The sequence below is a fragment of the Trematomus bernacchii genome, unplaced genomic scaffold (assembly GCF_902827165.1).
Source record: "Trematomus bernacchii unplaced genomic scaffold, fTreBer1.1, whole genome shotgun sequence".
Classification (NCBI taxonomy): Eukaryota; Metazoa; Chordata; class Actinopteri; order Perciformes; family Nototheniidae; genus Trematomus; species Trematomus bernacchii.
Window position 1 is genome coordinate 218,686 of NW_022987676.1, and position 5,612 is coordinate 224,297.

The 5,612-nt window shown below is 38.1% G+C and overlaps 1 pseudogene; it reads right to left on the reverse strand.

Moving 5' to 3' along the window:
- Positions 1-5,102, reverse strand: part of LOC117487618 — a 26,557-nt pseudogene extending 21,455 nt beyond the window's left edge.
- Between the last annotated feature and the right edge of the window lie 510 nt (positions 5,103-5,612).

A 5,612-nucleotide genomic window follows, 5' to 3' on the forward strand; every position in this document is an offset into this window, starting at 1 on the left:
CCAGGTAGACGAGGAGTATTGTCACTGCTCCCACCATGCAGATGAAGACGTATGCAAAGCGTCTGCTGCTGCTCTCCATTCAAACTACAAACAGAAGAGACTCACATGATGACAGACAGCAGCACGTTCCTCTGTTCAGACACACAGAACACATCATGCTTTCACTCATTTTAGTTCAATATTATTAAGTCAGAATTGAAACGGCACTTCCAAATCCTATTCAGCACATCAAAGATAACCCTTTAACTCAGAGACGTTTAATGGAATGCTGCTCTTTCCATACAGCGTTCAATAATGCAAAGCTTCAAGAGTAAACTTGTAATAGAAAGCATGATTGTGTTAACAGGGAGATCTGTTGGAACAGCTCCACCCTGTTCACCTGCAGGGTCTCAGGCTGTGATATGGAATATAATCCCTCCCAAAAAACAGTCAGCGTGACGGCTCCATGGAGAGGAACGCCTCTGTCTCTTTCTTTGGTTAGGGAGGACACTGATACCAGTTCAATACCAGAGGTGTAAAGTAACTAAGTACATGTACTCAAGTCCTGAACTTAAGTACAATTTAGAGGTACTTTACTTGAGTATTTCCAAAGTATGCTACTGTGTACTTTTACTCAAGTACAAGATCTGAGTACTTCTACTTTTACTCAAGTACAAGATCTGAGTACTTTTCCCACCTGTTCAATACAGAAGCCATTTATGCCATTTTAAACCATTTATATACTATATATTTATATACCACCACCACATGTATTTATATACCACCACCATGTGTATTTATATACCACCACATGTATTTATATACCACCACCATGTGTATTTATATACCACCACATGTATTTATATACCACCACATGTATTTATATACCACCACCATGTGTGTTTATATACCACCATGTGTATTTATATACCACCATGTGTGTTTATATACTACCATCATGTGTGTTTATATACCACCATATGTATTTATATACCACCACCATGTGTATTTATATACCACCACATGTATTTATATACCACCACCACGTGTATTTATATACCACCACCATGTGTATTTATATACCACCACCATGTGTATTTATATACCACCACCATGTGTGTTTATATACCACCACCATGTGTGTTTATATACCACCACCATGTGTATTTATATACCACCACATGTATTTATATACCACCACCATGTGTATTTATATACCACCACCATGTGTATTTATATACCACCACCATGTGTGTTTATATACCACCACCATGTGTGTTTATATACCACCACCATGTGTATTTATATACCACCACATGTATTTATATACCACCACCATGTGTATTTATATACCACCACATGTATTTATATACCACCACATGTATTTATATACCACCACATGTATTTATATACCACCACATGTATTTATATACCACCACCATGTGTGTTTATATACTAACATGTGTATTTATATACCACCATGTGTGTTTATATACCACCACCATGTGTATTTATATACCACCACCATGTGTATTTATATACCACCACCATGTGTGTTTATATACCACCACCATGTGTATTTATATACCACCACATGTATTTATATACCACCACCATGTGTATTTATATACCACCACATGTATTTATATACCACCACATGTATTTATATACCACCACCATGTGTGTTTATATACTAACATGTGTATTTATATACCACCATGTGTGTTTATATACCACCACCATGTGTATTTATATACCACCATATGTATTTATATACCACCACCATGTGTATTTATATACCACCATATGTATTTATATACCACCACCATGTGTATTTATATACCACCATATGTATTTATATACCACCACCATGTGTATTTATATACCACCACATGTATTTATATACCACCACCATGTGTATTTATATACCACCACCATGTGTATTTATATATCACCACATGTATTTATATACCACCACCATGTGTATTTATATACCACCACCATGTGTATTTATATACCACCACCATGTGTATTTATATACCACCACCATGTGTATTTATATACCACCACCATGTGTGTTTATATACCACCATATGTATTTATATACCACCACCATGTGTATTTATATACCACCATATGTATTTATATACCACCACCATGTGTGTTTATATACCACCACATGTATTTATATACCACAACCATGTGTATTTATATACCACCACCATGTGTGTTTATATACCACCACCATGTGTGTTTATATACCACCACCATGTGTATTTATATACCACCACATGTATTTATATACCACCACCATGTGTATTTATATACCACCACATGTATTTATATACCACCACATGTATTTATATACCACCACCATGTGTGTTTATATACCACCATGTGTATTTATATACCACCATGTGTGTTTATATACCACCACCATGTGTATTTATATACCACCATATGTATTTATATACCACCACCATGTGTATTTATATACCACCATATGTATTTATATACCACCACCATGTGTATTTATATACCACCACATGTATTTATATACCACCACCATGTGTATTTATATACCACCACCATGTGTATTTATATACCACCACATGTATTTATATACCACCACCATGTGTATTTATATACCACCACCATGTGTATTTATATACCACCACCATGTGTATTTATATACCACCACCATGTGTATTTATATACCACCACCATGTGTGTTTATATACCACCATATGTATTTATATACCACCACCATGTGTATTTATATACCACCATATGTATTTATATACCACCACCATGTGTGTTTATATACCACCACATGTATTTATATACCACAACCATGTGTATTTATATACCACCACCATGTGTGTTTATATACCACCACCATGTGTGTTTATATACCACCCTATGTATTTATATACCACAACCATGTGTATTTATATACCACCACCATGTGTATTTATATACCACCACCATGTGTGTTTATATACCACCACATGTATTTATATACCACAACCATGTGTATTTATATACCACCACCATGTGTGTTTATATACCACCACATGTATTTATATACCACAACCATGTGTATTTATATACCACCACCATGTGTATTTATATACCACCACCATGTGTGTTTATATACCACCCTGTGTATTTATATACCACCCTATGTATTTATATACCACCCTGTGTATTTATATACTACCATGTGTAATACACAAGCCGTGCCCCTCACTCCTCACATCCCAAGCTGCATCCCTCACTCCTCACATCCCAAGCTGCATCCCTCACTCCTCACATCCCAAGCTGCATCCCTCACTCCTCACATCCCAAGCTGCATCCCTCACTCCTCACATCCCAAGCTGCATCCCTCACTCCTCACATCCCAAGCTGCATCCCTCACTCCTCACATCCCAAGCTGCATCCCTCACTCCTCACATCCCAAGCTGCATCCCTCACTCCTCACATCCCAAGCTGCATCCCTCACTCCTCACATCCCAAGCTGCATCCCTCACTCCTCACATCCCAAGCTGCATCCCCAACAAGTGTATTATGTTGTTACATCCTTTCAGATGTTATGTTTCAGTTGCTCTTGATAAGCCATTAAAACAGTAAAAACACCTTCAGTTTCCTTTTGCTTTGTGTCTCCTGTTCACCAAAACATACCCATCTGTGATGGAAGAAGAAAGTAATCCAAAAGTAATCTAAAAGTAATCTGATTACGTTTTTAAGACACGTAACTGTAACTGTATTCGGATTACTTTCAGAGCCATGTATTCAGTAATCAGTAACTGATTACATTTACAAAGTAACCCTCCCAACCCTGTTTATATACCACCATGTGTATTCATATACCACCCTGTGTATATAAATACTACCATGTGTATTTATATACCACCCTGTGTATATAAATACTACCATGTTTATTTATATACCACCATGTGTATTCATATACCACCCTGTGTATATAAAAACTACCATGTTTATTTATATACCACCATGTTTATTTATATACCACCATGTGTATATAAATACTACCATGTTTATTTATATACCACCATATGCATTCATATACCACCCTATGTATTTAAATACCACCCTGTGTATATAAATACTACCATGTTTATTTATATACCACCATATGGATTCATATACCACCATGTGTATTTATATACCACCATGTGTATATATGTATACCACCATGTGTATTCATATACCACCATATGTATTTATATACCACCCTATGTATTTAAATACCACCCTATGTATTTAAATACCACCATGTGTGTATTTATATACCACCATGTGTATTTATATACCACCATGTGTATTTATATACCACCCTGTGTATTTATATACCACCCTGTGTATTTAAATACCACCATGTGTATTTAGGGAGGGGCAGTGGGTTCTCTGCCAGTCAGGTGAGGTATTACTATTTGACTAGTTATTGTAATGAATGACTTCTTAAAGTAACCCACCCTGATTATTGGTGTTCTAAGTTGAATATCTTTAGTGACGCTGATGAAGTGAACCAATGAGTTCACGGGTGAACTGAGGAAGTGAGAGATGTGATCAGGTATCAAGTACGACCTTAAACAGTAAATGTATACACGGTGGTGGGAGAAGTACTCTTATTTACTCTGTACAAATATAATAGTTCAACACCTTTCTTCTACTTATTAGTGTTGTTAAATGTCTTGCCCTACAGTGGTGAAATGAACCAGTGAATTCACGGGTTAGCTGAAGCAGTTAGATAGAGGAAGCAGTGAGATGGAGGAAGCAGTGAGATGGAGGAAGCGCTTCCTGCTTCAGGCTGAGGGGCTGAGGGTGCTCCGTGCAACCCGTCCGAACAGCTCCAACACCGCTCCTCTCTCTCCACTTTCTCTCACCTGTAAGCGTGTTTCCTCGTCTCTGTGAACCTGCTCCGGTTCTCCGGTGGCCGTCCTGCGGAGCTGACATCCGGGTACTCGAGACTCCTCTCCGCGTCACCTCCTGGTTCTTCACCTGCCCCGCCCACACCTGGGTTGCGGCCCCCCAGCTGGAGGTTTGACCCCCACGAAGTGCGCCGGACTCTGTGCCCAATATTCGTTGTGTCCAAACGGCGGTACTGCAACTTCCGTATCAGTCCGTGACGTCAACCGGCCCAAAAATGCTTTTTCCCATTGACTAACATGGGGAAAGAGACGTCTGTAAATCGGTGGATACTTTTTAACTAAATAAACTACCCAGTATGAACTCTTTTATAGCCCTTATTAGAATCATGAAGTCCTTGAAGTAGTAAAATGCACTAAAAGCCGAATCTAGATTTATTTTCTCTCTGCATTCATTCTAGTGAGCCGAGAGAGGGAGCTCGGGGGGCCGGGCTTAAGGGGCAACTCAACTGTGCATGTTTTTTTTTATTGAAACAATAGAGAGGCGAAGTCCCTCCCCTTCCGGGGACCTCCATGGGACCTTAACGAGAAAACGTATCTTTGGATCCCGTTTGAATTGTGCCATGAATTACACATATGATGTTTGTCAATCTTAAAAAATAATTTCCATGTCAAAAAAGTCACAGTTTGTCGTAAAACTGTTGAAATATAAGAAGATGAAAAATACGCAACTAGAAAGAC